The sequence below is a fragment of the Macaca fascicularis genome, chromosome 1 (genome assembly GCF_037993035.2).
Source record: "Macaca fascicularis isolate 582-1 chromosome 1, T2T-MFA8v1.1".
Classification (NCBI taxonomy): Eukaryota; Metazoa; Chordata; class Mammalia; order Primates; family Cercopithecidae; genus Macaca; species Macaca fascicularis.
The window spans coordinates 4,874,930-4,900,449 of record NC_088375.1 but is presented as its reverse complement, the minus strand read 5'-3'; positions in this window follow the sequence as shown (position 1 = coordinate 4,900,449).

The following is a 25,520-nucleotide window of genomic DNA, read 5'->3' as shown; positions in this document are numbered from 1 at the left end:
GCTAGGATGACCTCCAACTTTTCCCCTGTCTGTTGGCACACTGCTGGGATGGACACTAATTGGAACCCCAGCTCTGACAGCTCCCGATGACCTTACCGTACACTTCTTGTTCCTGTTATGCCCCAGGACCTAGTTTTCTGGTGGCTTTTGAAGCAGTTTGTGCACCTGCATAGGACCTCACTCTGTGGCCCTTTAAGGACCCCACCTACGTGTGTGTGTGTGTGTGTGTGTGTGTGTGTGTGTGTGTGTTTGGTTAGCATCCCTTTGGCAGGAGGAAAAATTCTTCCTTTGCCATTTGTGAGTTCTTACCACCAAGCTCCAAGTCCTCCACAACCTCTTCTGTGTCAATAGAGCAAATAAACGTTGCCCTCTCAAATCTAAGGGCTGCTGTTTTTGCAAGCAAATCCCTTCCATGAGCATCCCTCTCGCTTCCTTGCACTTCTTCCTGTAGCCTCCATTTCTCTAATCGCTTCCACGCCCGTCTCAATATGCAGCAAGATCTTCAAGGTCATATTCAAAGGGAGGGAAGTCCAGCTCCCTTGAGGCATTTAGCTGAAAAACAGGCTTCTCATCTACTGAAAGAACATGGGAAATGGAAATCTGAGAAAAGAGATAACCAGTTTGTTGTAGAATGCTCCGGGCGAGAGTCACTGTGAGGTCATGGAGACAAGGATCTAGGCTGGCTCAAGCCTGCAGGTGCAAGAGACCCACAGGACAGAGATGAAGGTTTCTTCCAGGTGACCATTACCATTAAACAGAGATGAAGGCAAGGTTAGGGGTGCACGGTAAGACCAGTTCATTCCAGAACCCCAAGGATGAACAGGGGGTCCTTGGTTCAGGACCGTATTTCCTCTGTTCTCGAGTGGGTAATTGTGACAAGATGGGATGAAGGTTAAGGGGACATGGTAAGACTGGTTTATTCCAGAACCCTAAGGATGAACGGGGGATGCCCTGTTCAGGATAGAGAAGTAAGAGGGGACACCTTCTTTTTCCTGTTTCCTTTTTTGTCTCCTCTGTTCTCTCTTCACAAATGGGTAATCACATCTTCATACCACGGGACGTGCCCCCTGGTTGTATCCTCCAGAACCGGGAAAAGTTTGATCCTCTTCAAACCTAAAAACAGAAAACGAGTTTTCCTTTGTAATACCATTTGGCCTCAAAACGAACTAAGAGAAAATTACAAAAGTCAGCCTTAGAACCTAGTGTCCCTGTGTAGGAAATCCTCCAATCAGCCTCCTCAGTCCTTTGTAACCAAAAGCAGAATAAGGACGACAGGGCTAAGGAGAAGGGGAAATGCAGGCAAGCTTGCTTTACAAGCTTGCCAGCCCACTCCAGGTTGCCCTAAGGACAGTCCTTCAGGTAACTGCCACTGGTGTGGGAAGCCAGGCCACTGGAAGGCAAACTGCCCTAATGAGATAAATGGGAAAAAGCCCGGCACAGCTTGCCCCTTTGCCACAGCTCTGCCACTGGAAAGGAACTGCCCTGAGAGCTGAAGGACCCCCAGGACCGGATCCCAATCCTTGATGGCCTTGAGCTGAAGGAGCTCTCTGCTCTGGCTGGCTTCTAAGTCAGACATTGTCATCAGCAAGACAAAGCCAAGGACAACTCTAGAGGTAACAAGTAAAATTATAAATTTCCCTTTTGGGTTCAAGAGCTGCCTAGTCTATGCTAATCTCCTTCTCTAAGCAACTCTTCTCCAAATCCTGTCAGGTAACAAGGCAAATGTCACCCCCTCCCTCTAAAAGAGAAGATTCACTTCCCTTTGGGGCAAAAATATACTTTCCAAAATGGGTGACTGCTTACTATGTACCCAACCTCTGAATTCGCCTTCCTCTCTAATTGCCCTATTTCTCCCAAAAAGCTACCTAAATCTTAACTTCAACCTGTACCATCCTACTTCAGGGGTTTAAAAATAGCCCACACTTATTTGGATGAGCCCTAGCAAAAATCTAACCGAGCAATCTCTTGAGGGGGAACAACTTCTACAGTATGTAAATAATCTTCTCCTTTGCTTCCCCTTCACAGGACGCATACAACAACATGCAGTACAAATTGTAAATTCCTAACAGAAGGAAAATGACTTTTGTCTAATTCAAAGGTTATAAAGGTAAAGAGGTACTTTGGTTAAGGAAGGTTATAAAGAAAAGAAATTTTATATGAGAAAGGATCTTTTGTCATAAATTGGTGTCCTAAAGAAAAATAACTGATTGTTTTAAAAAAAGGGATGCTTAGGACAAGTGAGAAAGTCCAAGCTTTTCATAGATGATCTGTGTAAGTCATGAAAAGATTTGTGAAAGGGAATTTATAAAAGAAATATTTTAAATTTTTGTTTTTTTATTATTATTTTTACAATTTTTAATTTTTGTGAGTACATAGTAGGCATATATATGTGTGATGTGCATGAGATATTTTGATACAAGCATACACTGTGTAATAATCACATCAGGATAAATGGGGTATCTATCACTTCAAGCATTTATCCTTTCTTTGTGTTACAAACAATCTAATTATAGTCTTAGAGTTATTTTTAAATGTACAATAAATTATTGTTGGTTGTAGTTACCCTGTTGTGCTATCAAATACTAGATCTTATTCATTGTATCTAACTATATTTTCATACCCAATAATCATCCCCCTTCTACTCCTCCACTACCCTTCCCAGACCCTGGTAACCATCATTCTAACACAAATGTGAATTACAATATTCTAATGTGACTTTAGAAATGTTTCACTTCTCAGTAGTTTTGTGATGTGAACAAACATTACCAGAAACAGAAGATTCTATTTTTTCTAGTAAAATATCCTAGAATAGAATTTCAGATATCATGTTGGATTCTTTTCATGTTTATTTGGATGAAAATAAGGTATGTTAAGCAAGTGTAATTATCTCATTTCTATACTGCTTGTATACTTTCTTGAGAAGGTCAGAACTATTTCTGCTCTGATAAAGATAATAATGTTATATACACCTTCACAGAGAACAAGCATGGCTTTTAACCAGTTAAATTAAATTGAAATTCATACTACTAAATAAATGAATAAATAAGTAAATAAATGGAGGAAGGAGAGAAAGTTCTTTCTTACAGTAGAATGCCAAGTAATTAATGTAGAAGGCATGATGAAAATAGCAAACCACCATATGACACTAACATGGTTATAATTTATTCAGATAGGGATCATCCACAAATATTAAGGCTGGTGGGTGGAAGTTGTTAAGGATCAGGATTTTAGCATAATTTTAGAAAATCTCCCCACAAAATGCTTATCAATTGCAAAGGTGAAAATGGTGACTCCATGGAGGAGAAACATGGAAGACACCAACATGACCAAGCAATCAAGATTAACATCACCAGCGATGGGACAGGACAACATCATGTGCTGTAATGTGCCGAGCCCAGGATCCTGTCCATCATTTTCCTGTCAAGAACTCATGGCAAGGTCTAACCAAAATGAAATATCAGATGGAACCAGGTCTAGGGCCATCCTACGGAACAAAAGGCCTGCACTCTTAAAAACTGAAGGATGTGGGGCCAGTTGCAGTGGCTCATGCCTATAATCCCAGCTCTTTGGGAGGCCAAGGTGGGCAGATCACTTGAGCCCAGGAGTTCGAGACCAACCTGAACAACTTGAAACCCTGTCTCTAAAAAAGATACAAAAATTAGCCGGGTGTGGTGGCACATGCCTGTAGTCCCAGATACTCAGGAGGCTGAGGTAGGAGGATCACCTGAGCCCAGGGAGGTCAAGGCTGTAGTGAGCCATGATCACCCCACTGTATTCCAGCCTGGGTGACAGAGTGAGACTCTGTTTCAAAATAAAAACAAAAACAAAAAACTGAAGGATGTGGAAGACAGGGAAAGACTAAGAAATTTTTCCATATTGAAGGAAATCTCCTTCCTTCTATTTGGACATGTGGCAACTAAATGTATTGCATGCTCCTGGACCCTGAAAGGGAAAAGAGACATGGTGAGCTGAGCCAGCAAAATTTGAATGGGGTCTGTGGATTGGGTAGCAGTGTTGTGCCCATTATTATTTCTGCCTTGGAGGGTTCGTATAAGTTTTCTAGCACTGTCATAACAAATTATCACAAACCACATGACTTTAAACAACAGAAATGTATTCTCTTGAAGTTCTGGAGGCTAGAAGTCCAAAATCAGGGTGTCAGTAAGCTTGGTTCCTTCTGGAGACCTGATGGAGAAACCGTCCCATGCCCCTCTCCTTGCTTCTGGTGGTTGCTGGCAATACTTGGGGTGCCTTGGTTTGTGGCAGCAGATCCCCAGTCTCTGCTTCCGTCTTCACGTGGGTATCTGTGTGTCTCTGTGTCTCTCTTTGTCTTCACCTTTTCTTATGAGGACACCAGTCTATGGGATTTAGGGTCCACCCTAATCCTTGGATGAATTCAACTGGAGATCCTTCATTACATCTGTAATGACCCTATTTCAAAATAAGGTCACATTCTGAGGTTTCAGGAGGATGTGAATTTGGGGAGAACACTATTCAGCTATTACAGGGTTATATCTAAAAATAATTCTGGAGTGTTTAGAGGTGCTGGACATTATGATTGCAGCTTCCTCTCAAAAGGTTCAGAAAATGATAAAAGGGGCTTCAAGAGTTCTTTGTGTACTGTTGAAAGACAAAATTACAACAAATTTAGTTTAAAGATCTTAACTGGCTTTTATGTATGATTCTAAAATCCAGCTACACCTTATTCTGTATAATAGAATGAGTGCTCCTTTAAGCAGATAATACGGTTTGGCTGTGTCCCCACCCAAATCTTATCTTGAATTGTAGCTCCCATAATTCCCACGTGTTGTCAGAGGGACCCAGTGGGAGGTAATTGAATCATGGGGGCGAGTTTTCCCGTGCTGTTCTCGTGATAGTGAGTAAGTCTCACTAGATCTGATGGTTTTATAAAGGGCAGCTCCCCCTGCACACACTCTTTTGCCTGCTGCCATGTAAGATGTGCTTTTGTTCCTCCTTTACTTTGCACCATGATGGTGAGGCCTCCTCAGCCATGTGGAACTGTGAGTCCATGAAACCTGTTTTTCTTTATAAATTACCAAGTCTCAGGTATGTCTTTATTAGCAGTACGAGAACAGATGAATACAGCAGAGCAGAGGAAGTTGGCTTTATAGACAGAAAAGGGCCAAGGAAAGCAGAAACAGAACAAAAAGTGGATTGGTTGTTTCAAACTTACTTTCCTTGTAAAGATTCAAGTAGGGAGGCTTCCTTGTCATGCCAACTAAAGTGTCTGGGGGTTTGGCTATTATCTCTCTCACTCCTGATTTCTCAGGAGGTCAGATAAACAACTTAGTTTCAGCTTGGGGACGTGGCACTTCAACATGAAGGACTCTGTTTTGGTTTGGTCATTGGGCCTAGCGCAGGAGCTCAGTCCAAACCATATGGCCTCCTATAAATTTTATTTAACAATACTGTTCTTGCAACTTTTCTGTACACTTAAAACTATTTCAAAACAGGTTGAGTGTGGTGGCTTATTTCTGTAACCCCAGCACTTTCGGAGACTGAGGTGAGAGGATTGCTTGAGCCCAGGAGTTTGAGATCAACCTGGACGACATGGTGAAATCTTATCTCTACAAAAAATACAAAAAAAAAAAAAATTACCCAACTGTGGTGGCCTGTGCCTGTGGTTCCAATTACTTGGGAAGATGAGGTGGAAGGATCGCCTGAGCCCAGGAGGTTGAGGCTACAGCAGTGAGCCATGATTGCACCACTGCACTCCAGCCTGGGTGACGCAGAGTGAGACCCTGTCTCAAAAAACATAAATTATTTCAAAAAATTACGTAGTTTTGTGTTTGTTTACTTGTTTGTTTGTTTGAGATGGTGTCTCGCTCTGTCACCAGGCTGGAGTGCAGTGGTGAGATCTCAGCTCACTGCAACCTCCACCCCCTGGATTCAAGCAATTCTCCTGCCTCAGCCTCCCAAGTAACTGGGATTACAGGCACCCGCCACCACGCCCAGCTACTTTTTGTATTTTTAGTAGAGACAGGGTTTCACCATGTTGGCTAGGATGCTCTCAATCTCTTGACCTTGTGATTCACCCGCCTCGGCCTCCCAAAGTGCTGGGATTACAGGCATGAGCCGCCTTGCCTGGCCTGTGTAGATTTTTTTAAACCTGTTATTGAAATTATTTGAAGATTTTCATTGAGAAACATTTGGGAGAGAACAAGGCAAGATTTCAAATGTTTGCAAATCCACAGGTTCTGCCACTGTCCTTGTTTTGTCCCTGTGTCCCCGCAGATTGGGAGTGGCCCTCCCCGAATGAGTAGAGAGTGAGAGCTCTCAGTCTTTTTATCTAAATGCCTTGTTCTTTGTCATTTTCATTGCTCTTCAGGAGCTTTGAGTGTTGATTTGGGGTGGATAAGATACCTGTGCAGAGGGAACTGATCTAGAAATCAGTCGTGACTATGAGAGACTTTGTTCAAGTCAAATGGAGGATTGGAAGTGTTGTCCATGTCATAGAACCAAGGACCCAGTGCTGAGCTCCCAGGGCTAGGACTGCCAACTCTGGAGAAATCCACAGCCATGCATAGTTCTGAGGACTGCCCATTGCCCTGTGTGTTGAAGGACTTCAGATTTTTATTTTTAAATTCAACTTTAGAGTTATGTTTAGCCTTATCACTCTTACTCTATCTTTCCTGGTTTTCTTTTCTCTTCTCTTTCTTCCATCTTCCTTTTTCCCTCTTCCCTCTTCCTCTTCCGCTTCTTCTCCTTCCTTTTCTCCTGCTCCTTCTTCTTCTTTTTGAGACACTGTCTCGCTCTGTTGCCCAGGCTGGAGTGCAGTGGCACACACATGGCTCACTGCAGCCTTGACTTCAAGGGCTCAAGCAATCCTCTCACCTCAGCCTGCTGTGTAGCTAGGACTACAGGTGTGCACCACCATGCCTGGCTAATTTTTAATTTTTTGTAGAAACAGGGACTCACTATATTGCCCATGCTGATCTCAAACCAGTGGGCTCAAGCAGTCCTCCTGCCTCAGCCTCACAAAGTGCTGGGATTACAGGTGTGAGCCACTACGTTCAGTTTTCTTTTCTTTTTATTCCTATCAAATAAAGTAAAATGCAATTCCTTTTTGCCCATTACATATATTTCTAATCTCAATCTAAAATCTGTCTCCTCATGTTTCAAGCTTTTAATTTAGCTAATGAAAGCTTTCACCTTTTATTTCTTCCACTTTAAATCTAAGGCATTTCATCTTATATTTTTCATTACCTTTCAGATTTAGTAGATTATTTATTTTATTTTTTAGATTTCACCTTTTTTAATTTGTTTGTTTTACTGAGACAGGGTCTTGCTCTGTCATGCAGGCTGGAGTGTGGTGGCACAATCATGGCTCACTGCAGCCTCAACCTCCTGGGCTTAGGCGATCCTTCCACCTCAGCCTCCTGAGAGCTGGTGAGACGGGATTGTTCCCTTGACTCCCTTTGCAGGCAGGAACTGGAGTGGCTTGTTTCACTCAGCCCACCACTGGCCACTTCTCATGGGAGGTGGCATGTGAGTGAGTGAGTGTAGGAACTAGAGCGAACGAACTCTGGAGCCAGCTGTTCGCTCCTCTCTGGCAGCAGCAGGCTCTGTGCAGGCCCTGCAGCAGCGTCCAAGCATGTTACAACCAATTGCTCTTCAGTTCTGCCGTCTGGGGACAGCCAAGTGCCAACCAGCTCAGTGGAGGGTCGGGGTGGCAGCCCCTGCCCTCTTGGCACCCAAGTTCTTGTCCCATGTCCAGGAAGAATCAGGTCACACGAAGTGTTTGAAAGGTGATGAATGCAGAAGACTTTATTGAGCAGTGGGCGGCTCTGGGCAGAAAGGGAGGCTGGAAAGGGCATGCGAAAGTGATGTTTTCCTGAAGCTCTGCTGTCTTTGGCTGGGCCCCTCTCTGAGGCCACGCTGTCTGAAGTTGGCCACATCTATCTGTAGTCTCTAGTGCTCAGTTGCTTCTCTGCTCACCACTCAGCTGCTTGTATCCCCAACACTCAGCCGTTTGTGTTGCTCTGCCAGCCGAAGTCTTTTAGAGACACCGGATAGGGGCGGGGGGAGGCCCAAAAAGCCGCATTTGGGCAGAAAAATGGGATCAGCTGTTTTCACTTAGGGCCACAGTTCCAGGCTTAAGGCTGGGGTTAAGCCAGGAGCCCAGCCCTTCTGTATCGCTGAAACTAGAGGAGTACATCACCGTAGCCGGCTCATGTTGGCATTTTTTGTAGAAACGGGTTTTCACCATGTTGTCAAGGCTGGTCTCGAACTCCTGGGCTCAAGCAGTCCACCTACCTCAGCTTCCCAAAGTGCTGGGATTACAGGCATGAGTCACTTCATCCAGCCTGTTTTTTCTTTCATTTACCTTTAACCTTTGATCTTTCCTCAAGCTCCCACAGTCCCTTTATTAGCACACCCTAATTTCCTTTCCCTTTTCTTCTTCCTCTCATACAGTGATTGGCTTTGACACTGTCTGTAAAGGAGGGTGGTCTCAGGGGTGTTAGGAGTTCAGAGCTGATGACATGGAAGAGGTTTTTTCCTCTGACTGTCTTTTTTCCTCTGACTGTTCCTCTGACTGTTTTTTCCTCTGACTGTCTACTTTTTTCCTCAGTCTGGCTCACACGATGGCCCCACAGCATCTTGGAGGATGCCTCAGAACCTTTGCTCTGCGTTGGAAGGCTTCATCTATTTCAGGGCCATAATCCTCACTGAACTGTTATATTTATATATATATATACACACACACACACACACACACACACACACACATATATATATATATATATATTTTGAGACAGTTTTGTTCTTGTTGCCCAGGCTGAAGTGCAATGGCTCAATCTCGGCTCACCACAACCTCTGCCCCCTGGGTTCAAGTGATTCTCCTGCCTCAGCCTCCCAAGTAGCTGGGATTACAGATTTGCGCCACCATGCCCAGCTATTTTTGTATTTTTAGTAGAGACGGGGTTTCACCATGTTGGGTCAGGCTGGTCTCGAACTCCTGACCTCAAGTGATCCACCCACCTTGGTCTCCCAAAGTGCTGGGATTACAGGTGTGAGCCACCATGTACAGCCTATTGTTTATATCTTACATAATCTAATCCCTTGTGTTTTAAAATCAGTAGTGTTCAATATCTAACTCAATTTTGTTCAACAATCCACACCAGTGACACAGCTATGTGTCATGAGCCAGGACAGGAGCTCACGGCACAGCAGCTTGGCCTGGCGGCAGGTGACCCGGGGGCCCTGAAGCTTGGAGAGGGTCTCTGTAGGGGCACTAAGGGAGGCTTATTTTCCTATCTGTATCTCATCTGCTTATTTCCAAGTTGTAACACTCCCCTTCCTGGTGGGCTATGAAGGGAGTTTGGTGTGTGGCTCTCCCAGGCTTCCTTCCCTCCTTATGACAGTGCTGGAAAAACTGGCCAGTATGGCTGTTATTCTGGATGGTTTTTTAAATGACAATAATTGGTGCTGATGGGGGAGTTTCAAAGACTCTCCCTTTTTCTTCTTAATTGCAATAGATCTTACCACCAAGGCCAAGGAATCAATGTAGTTTGATTCTACATTAATTGCACATTCAGGTTCTGGGGCAGTGCCCACCAGATGGGTCAGTAGACCCAGTGGAATCAATGTGAGCCAGACATGGACCAGAACTGCATTTACTGTCTGAACCCCACTTGCCTCCATTCTAACGGGTGTGTCATGGCTCTGAGGATGAGCAATGTCGTTATGTAAGAAAGTAACCGTAAGGATCAATGGGGAAAGCCTGGGGAAAACATTACTACTTACAGCCCTGATGCTGCCGGGCTTCTCCTCTTGAGGATCCAGCCTCTTCTTCGGTCACTGGATTCTGGGCTTGAAAAATATCTCAGGCCCCCCCAAAAAGAACAAGGGATTGTAGCTTTTTAATTATTTTTTACAATTTTTTTTAGAGAGAGTCTTGCTTTGTCACCCAGGGCGAAGAGCTCACTGCAGCCTCAAATTTCTGGGCTCCAGGGATCCTCTGCCTCAGTCTCCTAAGTATCTAGGACAACAGGTGTGTGTCACCACACCTGGCTAAATTTTTTTTATTTTTTGTAGAGATAGGGTCTCACTATGTTGACCAGGCTGATCTCGAACTACTAGCCTCAAGCGGTCCTCCCACCTCAGCCACCCAAAGTGCTGGGATTACAGGCATGCACCACCATGGCCTGCCTGGAATCATGTATTTTTATTATGACAGCTGCCCTCATCCATCCTTTAATTTTTGCTTGTATAAGTTGATCAGTGCTCATCCACATGATGGCCCTCCAAAGCGCCCTAGGAACACCATGTCTATGAAGCATCTCCAAAGCTGTGTGTGAACTTGGTCCTTTAGCTGATCTTCTGATCTTGCCACTCACTATAACCATTGTGCCCCCGCACTTCTGACAGCAAAGTGTAACCACCTGATCCCTATTATTTGGGGATCCGATCATCCCCGTTGTCACAGAGATCCCAGTTCTATAATGACCATCAGTGCTGGTCTATCGAGAACAGCTGAACCACTGAGACTCGCCAGACTTTTCAACAATGCTGGTGTCCCTCTGCCCAGTTCATTCCCGATCACTTCAGGAAGTGGCATGTACTTCAGACTCTCCTGCAGAATATCTGGTGAATTTTCCAGCCTCACATTGTGCGAATATGCTCGAGTATACCCACTTCTCTGACCTTTGTGATCTTTTCTTCCACCGCGTGCCACAATAGTTCTGGCACATTGACTTGGTTTGGCATGGATCATTGCTCTCTCCAGCCTCCCCGAAGCCACACTAGCAACACAGTAGTTCTTCATCCTGGGATCCTTGCCAGAGTATTAAATCTTGTATCCTGAGAGAATGTTCTCATATCCATCAAATTTCCCTTGCCCAGCTCTGCACTCCACCCCTGTGTTAAAAATGTACCGAGGATCTGTTTTATTCAGGTACGGTGGGACAGCAGACCTGGAAATGACTGTCCTGAAGGAAGTTCATACTCACACATCCCTGAAACAGGAGGTGCAGCGCACCATGCAGGGCCAGTAGGGAAGGACCAGGGATGCTCAGGAGTGGTAAGAAGAAGAGGGAGAGCAGGCCAGAGCCTTCCTTGGGGTTTTCTCAGGAAAGCATGGGTGAGGCAGAGTAAGTATGCCAAGTAAGTATAGTGTTGGATAGTCTGAATAATTTCAGCTGGCTCTGGGCTACGGGGGTGATCCCTATTTGTCCAGTGACTGCCCTGGGGCAATTTAGGGCGAGGGGAATATTAGCTTGGTGTGTGAGAGTTTTTTTATTTTATTTTATTTTATTTATTTGAGACAGGGTCTCACTATGTTGCCCAAGCTGGAGTGCAGCGGCTAGTCACAGGCACAATCAGAGCACATGGCAGCCTCAAACTCCCGGGCTCAAGGGATCCTCGTGACTCAGCCTCCCAAGTACCTGGGACTGCAGGCACGCACCACCATGCCAGGCTGGTGTGTGAGAGTCTGATAAAAGAGACGGCTGAGACTGTGGCTTTGGATTGGCTGGTTTGTGTATCAAATGCACGCTCACAGGGAGGTCGCCTGCTATCTCTAGGAATTAGCTGGCCCTGGGAGCCTGTCCAGAATGAAGGCCCCAAATGCCAGAGCATTCAGAGTACAGAAAGTAAGAAAAAACAGTCAGTACAGCCCCCAACCTCCCACCCTAACCCCACTCCCTGACTCTGCGCTCTCAGAGCCTAGCCCTGTCTGCACTCTGCTGGCTCCTGCCCACCGAGGTAAGCCTGACCCTGCAGCCCTTTCAGTGTATCGTTCTTTTTCTCCCTTCACAGGTCCTGCACCTCCCCAGGTGGGCTATAGAATATAGTTATTGACCTAATGGTTAAGAGGGCAGGTAAGGACAGACCCTGAAGAGGGTGCCTGCTGTCTTGCAGGGACATGGCCGCTGCACTGTGTTCAAATAAATGGGGTGGGTGCTAGCCCTTAGTATGGAGGAGGGAGCCATTCCCTGGGCTCAAAGGGTTCTGGGGAATCGGGATTTTCAAGTACATTGATGCATGTGTTTCAATCTCATATGTCCAGGTTCCACTTTCTGCTCATCAGAGCCCTGACCTGGGCAAAGCAGAACTACCTAGGATGAGAGTTCAACACTTTGTAGAATTCCGCTACTCTTATGGTTAAAAACTGGGCCTGATCCTCAGCTTTTTCTGCCCTCTGGTGACTGAAGATGAGGATTCCCTTATATCTTGCCAAGAAGGTCTCTGGTTTTCATACCTAGGTGGTCATTTGTGCCTTCACTGTCAGCCTTTCATCTTTCAAAGCAGCAGTTGCCCCTGCAACAGTCATCCAATTCCACTGTCCTTCATTCTCCCCATGTTTCTCAAATGTCTAATACATTTCAATGGCTACTGTATTCCCCTCCACTCATTTGCCATCCAAATTCACTACTGGCAGAAGTTTTAACAATTGCACCGCTGCCTTTTACCAGGGCTAGGCTGTGCCTCCCCTACCAGCAGTTATGAAGTCCTCATGGCCAGCCAGAAACACAGGTGACTCAGCTGCAGAATCCCATCTTAACATCTGCTTTCTTGGAATATTCCTTTTGAAATTAATTGTTTTAAATTATTTGTAGAGGCAGGGTCTCCCTATGTTGCTCAGGCTGGTCTCAAACTCCTGGGCTCAAGCCATCCTCTCGCCTCAGCCTCCCAAAGTGTTGGAATTGCAGGTGTGAGCCACTGCAGCAGGCCATGTCGAAATATCCTTGATGTCCCCAGTTACAGGTTGATTCCTGGGGAAACAGGGTCTAAGATGGAAGTTAGCATGCAGGACGCCTGCTGGAGTTCTCTTGGGATTAACACCCCAGGAGAAAGGGTGACCTCAGCTGACCCCGTGGGCCTTCAGAGTTGTCAAGATCTGGGGCACAGGGTCCGAGCCTTTACACCTCTGCAATGAACAGTCATCGGATACCGACTGCCCTTACAAAAGGACATGACCTTAAGGAAGAGGATCTCTGCAGCCAAGAGCAGTTTCTGGAGAGGACAGACAGCTGAAGGCTCTCAGCCAGCAGCACTCCCAGAGTCCCTCAGATTTGCAGGGCAGTCTGGATGGTGCACCACGCCTCCCCATACCTTGCAATCTGGGCATGATTTATCTTAACTTATTCATCACCCATCAAGGTGCATGCTGCCTGCTTGGACATATGGTCTCTCTTTTATGATTATTTAACCTGTATTTATATTTCATGCTTCATGGCAGAATTATTTAACTTAAGGGCCTTAAATATTCCTCACCCAAAACGCAAGGAAGGGGATGGGGAACATTATCTTCCCATGGGTCGTTTTTCTAGAGACAAATGTACTGACCTAGATGGAATAATTCTCATCTAATGAGCTCAGAACAGAATCTGGAAGGTCAGGGTACAGAAGGCTGATCATTTTGATTAGAAATACTTGAGAGGGATTGTTGGATAATGCCACTAACCATGAATCTAGAACAATGTGACACTGCGTTAAATTTAACATTTCACCTTGGCTATGCTAATCACTTGGTAAGTTAGTTACCGTTTGAGGTTCTAAAAGTAGGTAAAAAGTCAACGAACCTGGCTCAGCAGCCGAGGCTGAGGCAGGAGGATCACTTGAGGCCAGGAGTTTAAGACTAGCCTGGGCAACACAGCAAGACCTCATCTGTTAAAAAAAAAATGAATGAAACTACCCTTCAACCATTCTGGTTCGATTCTTAAAAAAGTTTTGTGGGGAGGGGTAGTTCCTTTTCACAGAGGGCATTGATTAAAAAGCATTGATCAATAATGAATGATGATTCATTTATTCATTTAGGGCCTGGCTAGGCCTTAAAGGTATTTTTCACAGGAAGTCTTTGCCACAGAGGAATTTGGCTTATAATTTCACAGCCACTGATAGGGTGTCCAGGTCACTTGGTTTCACTTGGTCTAGGCCATCCCAGGTGTGAATAAAAAGAAATGGTCTCAAAGTTCAGCCTAAACCCATGGGCCGTGAGGCTGCATAGGGCCATTTTCACTCCCAAGACTGGAATGCTGTGCGTACGGGAGCCATTGTCCGTCCATGGTCTACAGCGATTCCAGTGCCTGCAGTTCGACCAATGCTCCCAGGGTGCTCAGTGCAGTTCACATCAGCCTGTGCGCAGCAAAGTCCAGAGAAGAGGCCTCAGTTTGTGGTTTTGGGTTGTTGTTGTTGCTGTTTTTTTCATTTTGCTTTTAAGTCAGAAGAAAAAGAAATCAATTTTTTAATTAAATGTTATTATAACTACAAGAGTATAGTAATCTGCTTGTGCGTATCTTGTGATTTCCCTCTCTCCCAAAGTTCTTAACAGTAAAAGAGCATTGATTTTTGAAGATATAAAAGAGAGGGAGGTCTAGGTTGTGAGTTGCATGAACCCCATTTGCACATTGATGCCTCTGAGGTACAGAGGCGTTTGTATCTGAGGGTGGCAAGATTTAACAAATAAAAATACAGGTGCCAATATTTAATTCAAATTAAACTTGAATTTCACAGAAATAATGAACAGGTTTTGGCATAAGTATATCCCAAATACTGTATAGCATCATGTAGAGTATGTTCCAGGTCTTGCAGGGGCCTGGATTTTATCTGGCAACTCTATCGTCTTTTCAAGTGAAAACTGTGGTTATGCAAAGGACCTTGCAAGGTGAGGAGACCAGCAATTTGCCTGCCCATGACAATCTGAAAAGGGGTAATGAGCTCCAAGAACTGTGGCAGGAGGATAACAAAGAGGAAGACCGCTCGACAAAATCAAACCACCTAGTCAAATACAAATACATGTCAAAGGGAGCTTACGACATTCTGTCACTCAAAACACACTGATAGAACTGGGTTGGCAGACAACTGAGACAGCGTGCAATTGGCGGCTTACAATGAACAAGCCCTGATTTACAGTCGGGGAGGAGCAGGGTGAGGCACGGTGGTGGTGGCCATGTTGATTTCCGGTGAGCAATGGAGGAAGTTAATGTTGCCCTGTGGTTTTAGAATTGTTAAAGGTTGAGCAAGCCTCCACTGTGATCACTCTACTCTCTATGGGAAGATTGATTCTCCACAAGAGGGGCCCTGACTCAGTGCAGAAGGGAGATGAGAAGAAGAATATAAAAGACATCAAGAAATGACAGCCCCGAAGAAGGCAATCATGACATCCAACCTACAAATCCTCTGAAAACTTAAACTTGCCTTCCCTGGCCAGGACACAGGCCAATGTATATTCACACATATCAAGGGTTTCCCTGATTTCTAAGTCCCTGAAGAGGTTCAGTGGTGTTCCCAGTTCTAGGTGTGATTTGACAAATTTCTAATGAGAAAATTATAAATGAAAGTGTTATTTTTGGCCATAAGCAATGATTCATACCTGTATTCCCAGTGCTTTGGGAGGCTGAGGTGGGAGGATTGCTTGAGGCTGGCCAGGAGTTCCAGACCAGACTGAGCAACAAAACCCCATCTCTACAAAAAATTAAAAATAAAACGTGAGGTGGGGCACAGTGGCTCATGCCTGTAATCCCTGCACTTTGGGAGGCTGAGGCAGGTGGATTGTTTGAGCCCAGGAGCCCAAGACCAGTCTGGGCAACATAGTGAGACCCCCACCTCTACAAAAAAAAATACAAAAATCAGCTGGGCATAGTGGTGCATGCCTCTAGTCCCAGCTACTTGGGAGGCTGAGGTAAGAGGATCACTCGAGCCCGGGAGGTCAAGGCTGCAGTGAGCCAAGATCACACCACTGCACTCCAGCCTGGGACACAGAGCGAGACCCTGTCTCAAAAATAAAATAAAATTAAATAACATAAAAATTAGCCAGGCATGATGGTACATGCTGAGGAGGCTGAGACTGGAGGATCACTTGTGGCCAGGAATTGGAGGCTGCAGTAAGCTGTGATCATGCCACTGCACTCTAGCCTGGGCAACAGAGTGAGACCCTGTCTCTTTAAAAAAAAAAAAAAAAAAAAAAGTGCTATTTTAAAAAAAGCTCTTGCACCTCAATTTTTATTATTTGCAAATCCCCACTTCACTGTGACTTTAGAATCTAATTCAGAAGAACAAGTTCTGTGACCTTGGAAAGTCACTGCTGTTTCCTTGGTTTCTGTCTCTAAACACAGGGGGATGAACCAGCTGATCATAAAGTTGTGTTTCATCAGCCTGGCTAACATGGTGAAAACTCATTTCTACTAAAAATACAAAAATCAGCCTGATGTGGTGGCATGTGCCTGTAATCCCAGCAACTTGGGAGGCTGAGGCAGGAGAATCACTTAAACCTGGAAGGCGGAGGTTACAGTAAGCCGAGATCACGCCACTACTACACCCCAGCCTGGGTGACAGGGCAAGACTCTGTCTCAAAAAAATAAACAAATTAGAAAATAAGGTTGTGTCTAACATGTGCTTCTATGACTCCATGATCATGGAAAGAGTATTTTCTGATTCCCAGTCTACATTTAGGAGAGGACATTCAACCTTTTTCTTTCTTTTCTTTCTTTCTTTCTTTCTTCCTTCCTTCCTTCCTTCCTTCCTTCCTTCCTTCCTTCCTTCCTTCCTTCCTTCCTTCCTTCCTTCCTTCCTTCCTTTCTTTCTTTCTTTCTTTCTTTCTTTCTTTCTTTCTTTCTTATTTTTTTGAGATGGAGTCTCTGTTTCTCAGGCTGGAGTGCAGCAGCGCCGTCTCAGCTCACTGCAACCTCTGCCTTCTGCGATCCAGTGACACTCCTGCCTCAGCGTCCTGAGTGGCTGGGATTACGAGCATCCACTACCACACCTGGTTAGTAATTTTAGTAGAGATGGGGTTTTGCCATGTTGGCCAGCTGGTCTCGGACTCCTGACATCAAGTGATCTGCCTGCTTAGACCTCCCAAAGTGCTGGGATTACAGGCATGAGCCACCGTACCCAGCCTCAATCTTTCTGTTTGAAAGCATCATTATCCCTCCCTCAGAAAATAGTGTGGTAACTGTGGCACGTTCCAAGTACAACTATAAATAGGATATTACTGGAAAGTAATTATGGCATGAAGAATTCTAAAATGGTCCCCATGATCTCTGTCCCCTAATATTACCCTCAGGTTATATAGCAAGGATGAAGGACTTTTGCAGATGTTCCATCAGAATCACTGATGGATACAATTCTGCTCTTTGCATTTCATCCCTTTGGCCTAAGGCCCAGATGCCAATAAAGCTAGTGAAGAAAGTAATAGATAAACCTTGTAAGTCATTCATTCTTCACTGTGGATAGGGTTCCAGGTGACTTTAAATTAACCAAAAGAATATCCTGAGTGGGCCCGAGTTAATCATTGGAAGTCCTTTAGAAGAGGAGAGCCGGGGGTGGTGGCTCACACCTGTAGTGCCAGCACTTTGGGAGGCTGAGCGGGGCGGGGGCATTACCAGAGGGCAGCGGTTCGAGTCCAGCCTGGTCAACGTGGTGAAACCCCATCTCTACTAAAAATACAAAGATTACCCAGGCATGCTGGCACATGCCTGTAATCCCAGCTACTTAGGAGGCTGAGGCAGGAGAATTGCTTGAACCCGGGAGGCAGAGGTTGCAGTGAGCTGAGATCACGCTATTGCACTCCAGCCTGGGCAACAAGAGTGAGACTCTGTCTCAAAAAAAAAAAAAAAAGAGGGCTGAAAGTTTCCCTGGGGTCAACCCTCCTGCTAGCCTTGAAGAAGCAAAGCACTGTACATTCTATAGCTGCAAGGAAATGAATTCTACCAACAAGCTGAATGAAGCAGATCCATCCCCAGTTGATCCTCCAGATGAGAACTGCGACCTGGCCACACATCAACAACAGCTTTGTGATACCCTGAGCAGAGGACTCTGCTAAGATATGCCTGGATTCCTGGCCAATTGAAACCGCAAGATAATATATATGTTGTTTTAAGGCAAAAATAACAAATAGAAATAAACATGTCATTATCACTCACATATCTGGGTAATGTTCCTTGTGTGGGAAAATAGAAACATAAAGTAAAACACCTTAAAAGAAATGACTTTCAACTCTCTTTCTACCTTCTCTAGATTTTCTCTGTTCCCAGGTTAGGTTGGACTTTGGGGTTATTAGGAGCAACCCAGTAAGACTGGAAGCAGTATTTGTACAAAACCATAGCTCTCAATAATCACACCAGCATAATTTCTCACTTGGATTCTTTTTCTTTTTCCTCTTGCACTTAGGCCAGTTGAACTGGTTTGCCCAGCTTGGAATTGTTCATATATTTTTGATTAGCTTTTGAGAAGACATTTAAAGAGCAGTGGCAAGGTGGACTGGGGAAAGACAGGACAAGACCACCTCTAAGTGTGGAGAATGTCCACTGTCCAAACTCTGCGGCAAACAGAGGAACATTTGCTAGGGAACCATTCAAAAAACTCATGAATCAGAGATGATGGCTACAGAAGCACATTTACTTTATTCAAACATTTCTTTAGTGGTTTTAAAAACAAAGTTTGTTTTCTAGTTGGCGAACATACCACAACTATGACTCAATCCTGACTCAGAGCTTCCTGACCAGTCGACTTTTGGAGAGAAAAAAAACAATTCAGGCTGGTGAAGGTGGAGTCACACTGATTTGGCTTCCAGAAACCTCATTAAAACAGCCTTCTTCCAACAGAAAATGTGACTTTTCTTCATCATTTCCTTGTTTACTTTCTTTCTTTTATTTTTAAAAAAGTACATCCCGGCTGGGCGCGGTGGCTCAAGCCTGTAATCCCAGCACTTTGGGAGGCCGAGACGGGCGGATCACGAGGTCAGGAGATCGAAACCATTCTGGATAACACGGTGAAACCCCGTCTCTACTAAGAAATACAAAAAACTAGCCGGGCGAGGTGGCGGGCGCCTGTAGTCCCAGCTACTCGGGAGGCTGAGGCCGGAGAATGGCGTGAACCCGGGAGGCGGAGCTTGCAGTGAGCTGAGATCCGGCCACTGCACTCCAGCCTGGGCTACAGAGCGAGACTCCGTCTCAAAAAAAAAAAAAAAAAGTACATCCCTTTTGGAGGAATTTCAAGAAAGTTTCAAAGTTGAGCCAAGTATGCTTTCTGTGCCCCTATTCCCACATCTATAAAATGATGAGGATTAAATAATCAAATCCATGAGGTGCTGAGAACACTACCTGGGATAAAACAACTGGTCAACTAGTGTTTGCCATTATTAGTATTTTACTAAAAAGCTTGCCAAGGTCTCTTTCTGGTCTCACTTTCCTGTACCCTCCAAACTACAGGCCTTACATGTCAGCCACGCTATATGCCTTACATACTGGTTGTTGTTGTTGTTGTTGTTGTTGTTGTTGTTTGAGATGGAATCTCGCTCTGTCACCCAGGCTGGAGTGCAGCGGCTCGGTCTCAGTTCACTGCAAACTCCACCTCCCGGGTTCAAGCGATTCTCCTCCCTCAGCCTCCTGAGTAGCTGGGATTACAGGCACCTGCCACCACGCCTGGCTAAATTTTTATATTTTTAGTAGAGATGGGGTTTCACCATGTTGGGCAGGCTGGTCTCAAACTCCTGACCTCAGGTGATCCACCCTCCTTGACCTCCCAAGTGCTGGGATTACAGGCGTGAGCCACAGCGCCCGGCCCATACTGGTTGTTAAAGGTTAAATTATGTTAAACGTTAAATTATGTTAAAGGTTAAATTATGTCCTTCTCACCTTGGCCCTAAAAATAACGTACATGTTAAAGTTCTAACTCCCAGTACTCCAAAATGTGACCTTATTTGAAAGCCAGGTTGCTGCAGACATAATTAGTTGAGATGAGGTCAGTAGGATGGACCCCTAATCCAATATGACTTCGGTCCTTATAAATAGGGGAAGTTTAGACACAAAGACACACACACACAGAGAAGACACTGTTCAAGAGACACAGGGAGAACACCAGGAGCACTAGGTGAAGATGTAGGCAGAGATCAGGGTGACGCTCCTACAAGCCAAGGAACGCCAGAGACTGCCACCAAACTGCCAGACCTGGGGGGGCGATGCTCCCACAAGCCAAGGAATGCCAGAGACTGCCACCAAACCCCCAGAGCTGGGGGGGTGATGCTCCTACAAGCCAAGAAACACCAGAGACTGCCACCAAACCGCCAGAGCTGGGGGGGTGATGCTCCTACAAGCCAAGGAATGCCAGAGACTGCCACCAAACCCCCAGAGCTGGAACAGATTCTCCCTTGCAACCCTCAGAAGGGATAATCCTCCTGCTGACACCTTGATCTTAGACTCCTAGCATCCAAAACTGAAAGAAATGTCTGTTGTCTAAGCTTCCCAGTCTCTGGTACTTTGTTACAACAGCCCTAGCCAATGAACACACTTGTACATGGCCTAAATTTTCCCACCTCCTTGTCTATAACCTTTCATTGGAAAAACCTCCCTCATTGCTGCCGGGGGAAAATTGATCCATACGTCAAATGCCTTATTCGCCTGCTTAGATATCTGCAATCACAGTTAACTCATTTCCTATCGGTCTCTATATATGCCACTCATAGCTTACCACAATCCATGTGTATTATTAGCTCATTGGAACTATGGCTGTCTATCTGACTAGGTATATTATATGTCTTGCTATATACATTGTATAGAGTATAAGTCACAACCCAATTATTTCTCTCTCTCTTTCTCTCTCTTTTAAGAGACCAGGTGTCACTGTGTTGACCAAGCTGGTCTTGAACTTCTGAACTCAAGCAATCCTTCCACCTCGGCCTCCCAAAGTACTGGGATTACAAGCATGAGCCACTGCGTCACTGTGCCTGGCCAACCCAATTTTTAAGGACAGATATGTTTTTTTAAAGCTAACCTTAGGTACTTTTTTAAAAATCAGTTGATTAAAGGAAAACTTCAACCAAATTAAATGTAAAATAATTTAATGGAGTAATGAATGACTCACAAATCAGGCAGCATTTGAATGTGACATGTTTGCTGTGATGCTCTGTGCAGCCACATTTGACTCCGGGAGCTAGCACCCTCTCTACAGTTTCCTTGTCTTCTAAGTAGGGCAGACTTGTAGGTTTCATTTTGTAGTAAGATTCTCTTTTTTTTTTTCCTAGGGAATTTTTTTTTTCCAGCCTCTCTGTCGCCCAGGCTGGAGTGCAGTGGCGCCATCTCGGCTCACTGCAAGCTCGGCCTCCCGGGTTCACGCCATTCTCCTGCCTCAGCCTCCTGAGTAGCTGGGACTACAGGCGCCCGCCACCATGCCCAGCTATTTTTTTGTATTTTTAGTAGAGACGGGGTTTCACTGTGTTAGCCAGGATGGTCTCGATCTCCTGACCTCATGATCCACCCGCCTCAGCCTCCCAAAGTGCTGGGATTACAGGCGTGAGCCACCGTACCTGGCCTTTCTAGGGATGTTTTTCACTTAGAGTGTTTGTCCGTATTTTTTTGGAGTCACAAAGGGAAATACAGAGGAGATACAGTGAGATGGTACAAACTTCCTTTTGTGGTGAAGGCAGCCGTTCATTTCCCATCTTAAATGTGATCACTTTCCTGTTCCTAGTGTCCTGCTAGAAGGCCACGTTCCTTCCAGACCTACTGATACCCCTCTAATCTCTGATCGGCAATTCAATGTAGCATGCATTTGTTGGGGGCACCTTGGGGATACGGTGGGGAAATGTGTTTTAGTCATGGGCAGGTATGGTGGCCTCATTCAGTGAGAAGTTGATGTGAGAACTGGTGGTCTCATGTTTCCCGTGTGTGTGTGTGTGTGTGTAATTTTTGGTAGAGATGGGGGTGTAGCCATGTTGCCCAGGCTGGTCTTGAGCTCTTGGCCTCAGCAATCCTCCTGGCACAGCCTCCCAAAGTACTGGGATTGCAGGTGTGAGTCACTGTGCAAGGGCCCGAAATCTAGATAAATGGCCCTATCTCCAAGACCAGAAATCTCGGCGTTACCTTTGATTCCTTTCTTCCCCCCATGACCACCCCATTGGCCTGAGCTGTGTTGATTCCACCTCCTATGTATTTTCCCAGCCTGTCTCCGTTCCTGTCCTTATTATCAATGCCTTAGCTTGGGACACCTTCAATTTTCACTTAGAGAGTGAAACTGTTTTCACAAGGATGTCCTTGCTGCCTGTTGCCTATAAACCGCTGTCCACACCCTAAAATGCAAGTTTAATCACATTGATTGTTTGTTATGTGCCAGAGAATGTGGAAAACATAGCACTCATTTAATCCTCATAACAAGTGAAATGATTTCGTTTTTCACAGTTGAGGAAACTACTGAGAACGTGAGGCACTTTCAAAACTTTCACAGTTAATAGATGAGAGAACCAAAATTCAAATCCAATCTGGCTCCAAAACATAACTAAGCACTACATTGCACTGCCCCTTTAATAACTCCCAGGGATTTCAAAATAAAATCCAAACTCATTAATGTGGTAGGCAGAGGCCTTCGAGGATCAGAGTCCTGGTTCTCATTTCCCGAATTTTCCCTCTCCCTACACTCCCACCAGACTGAACAGCTGGATCCTGCTCACTCACCTCTGTCCCTCTGCACATGTTGTCTGCTCTCTCTGGAATGTGTCTCTACCTCTCCTGCCGGCCTCCTTTTATCTTCATGGTTTATGTGTATTGAGCATCAATTTTGTGGCAGGTACATCAATTATCCTGTTTATTCATCATCATAATTCTGTAAGAGATACTCATCTTTGCTTGCTTGTTTTTTGTTTTGTTTTTGTTGTTATTGTTGTTTTTTGAGACAGAGTCTCACTCTGTTGCCCAGGCTGGAATGCAGTGGCAAGATCTTGGCTCACTGCAACCTCCACCTCCTGAGTTCAAGCAATTCTCCTACCTCAGCCTCCTGAGTAGCTGGAATTACAGGCCCGCACCACCACACCTGGCTAATTTTTGTGTTTTTAGTAGAGGCAAGGTTTCGCCATATTGGCCAGGCTGGTCTCAAACTCCTGACCTCGTGATCCACCTGCCTCGGCCTCCCAAAGCGCTGGGATTACAGGTGTGAACCACCGCACCCGGCCTACTCATCTCTGTTTTATAGCAGTAGAAACTGAGCCTTGAGAGGTTAAATAAATTTCCCACGGACTTACGTGATAAGTCAAACCAGGTTTGTTGTGGCCAACTTTTTACTCAATCACTTAAAAAAAATCATCTTTTTTAAAAAAGGTATTACATGCAAAAAAATCATCCATTTTAAGTGTGCAGTTTGATAAATTTTGGTAATTGTATGTAACCATGTAACCACCACTATTAAGATATATGATATCCAGTTCTTAATGGAATGGAAAGAAAAGATACATAATATTTCTTTTATTTTAAAAGTTCCTTTGTGCTCCTTTTATAGTTGATCCCTCCTTCTGACCCTCAAGCAACCACTGATCTGATTTCTGTTACTGCAGTAAAATCATACAGTTTGTAGCCTTTGTTCTTTTGTGTTTGACTTCATTCACTCAATGTCCTTGGAATTCATTTATATTCTCATATGTATTGATATTTTGTTCCTTTTTATTGCTGAGTGGTATTCCTCAGTATGAATATGCTAGAATTATTCATTTGCACATCAACAAATGGGCATTTAAATTTTTTCCAGTGTTTGCCTATTATGAATAAGACCACTTTAATCTTCATATACACATCTTTGTGTGGACGTATGTTGACATTTCTCTTGAGTAAATACCTAGGAGTGAAATCGCAAGGTCATGTGGTCAGTCTTTGTTTAACTTTACAAGACTGCCATGCTATTTTTCAAAGTGGCTATACTATGTGGCATTCTCACCCTGAGTTTTAATTCTACTTTTCCAATATTTATACTTTGTATTTCTTTTTCTTATCTAATTATACTGGCTAGGACATTCAGTACAATGTTAAATAGAAATGGTAAGTGCAGATATCCTGAACTTGTTCTTGATTGTAGATAGAAAGCATTGACAGCTGTAGGCTTTTAATACACATTCTTAGGTTGAACAAAGTCCCTTATATTTCTAGTTTCCTAAAGATTTTCATCTCAAAAGAGTGATGATTATGTCACATGTTTTTCTGCCTTTATTGAAATAATCATATGGTTTTTCCCCTTTATTCTCTTAATAGTGTAAATTACACAAATTCATTTTTAGATGTTAAATCAATCTTGCATTCCAAGGATAAATACCACTTGATTACAACGTCTCATCATTTTTATATATTATTTGATTCAATTTGGTAGTATTTCTGAGAACTCTTTTGTGTTTATGTTTATGAGGAATATTGGTCTCATGTTCTCTTGTGATCTCTTTGGTTTTCAAATCAGAATAATATTAGCTTCATAATATACCTTGGAAAGTGTTCTCACCTCTATTTTCTGAAAGGGTTTGTGTAGAATTGATATTATCACTTCCTGAAGTATTTTAAAGAATTCGTCAGTAAAGCAATCTACCCTTGGGGTTTTCTTTGTGGGAAAATTTTAAATTATAAATTCAATTTCTTCATTGATATACTGCTGTTCATGCTTTGTATTTCTTCTTTAGTCAATTTTGGTAATTTGTGTTTTTGAAGGACTTTGCTAAATTCACCTGGATTGTCAATTTTATTGGCATGAAATTGTTTATAATATTTTCTTATTAACTTTTTAGTTTCTGTAGGATCTGTAGTGATGCCTTATTGTTCATTTCTAGCATTGATAATTTGTGTCTTTTCTCTTTTTTTGAAGAATCAACTTTGGGTTTACTGATTTTTCTCTATTTTTCTGTATTCTCTTTTATTGATTCATGCTCTAATTTTTGTTATTTCCTTCTTTCTGTTAGGTTTGGGTTAAATTTGTTCTCATTTTACTAGTTTCTAGGCTTATAATTTATATCATTGATTTGACACCTTCCTCCTTTTCCATTATAGGCATTTGAAGCTATCCATCTTTCCCTAAGTACCACCTTTACTTCATCTCATCGATTTTTGATGTGTTATGTATTCATTTTCTTTTGGTTCAAAATATCTTATAATTTATCTTTTGATTTCTTCTTTGCTCTAATAATTTTTTAGAAACATATTGTTTAATTTTCAAGCATTTAGGCTTTTTCTAGTTATTTTATTTTTATTTGCTTATAATCTATTTCATTGTGGTCAGACAACATACTTGGTTTGATTTCAATCTTTTGAATATTGCTGAGACTTATTTTATTATCTAGAATATGAATTATCTTGGTAAACATACCATTTGTGCTTGAATTTACATGCTTCAATTGTTGGGGGGTTCCATCAATATCAATTAAGGTGGTTTGTAATGTTGTTTAGATTTTCTATGTCATTGCTGATTTTTTTGTCTAGTTCTTCCATCAGTTGACAAGAGAAAGAAGTGTTAAAATTTCTAACAATGATTGTGAAATTGTTTACTTACCTCTTTCATTCTGTTGATGTTTTATTCCTGTATTTGAAACTCTGCTACTCAGAGCATATACATTTATGTCTCTCCCAATGAAACACTATAAATCACTACAAAACGTCTCCCTTTATCTCTGGTAATGCATTTAGTTTTTAATCTATTTTATTTGATATTAATATAACCACTTCAGCCTTATTATGCTAACTGTTGATATGGTATTTCTTTCCAGATCTCTTTATTTTTCTACTTATATTTATACTATTATAATATAATACATTCTACTTATA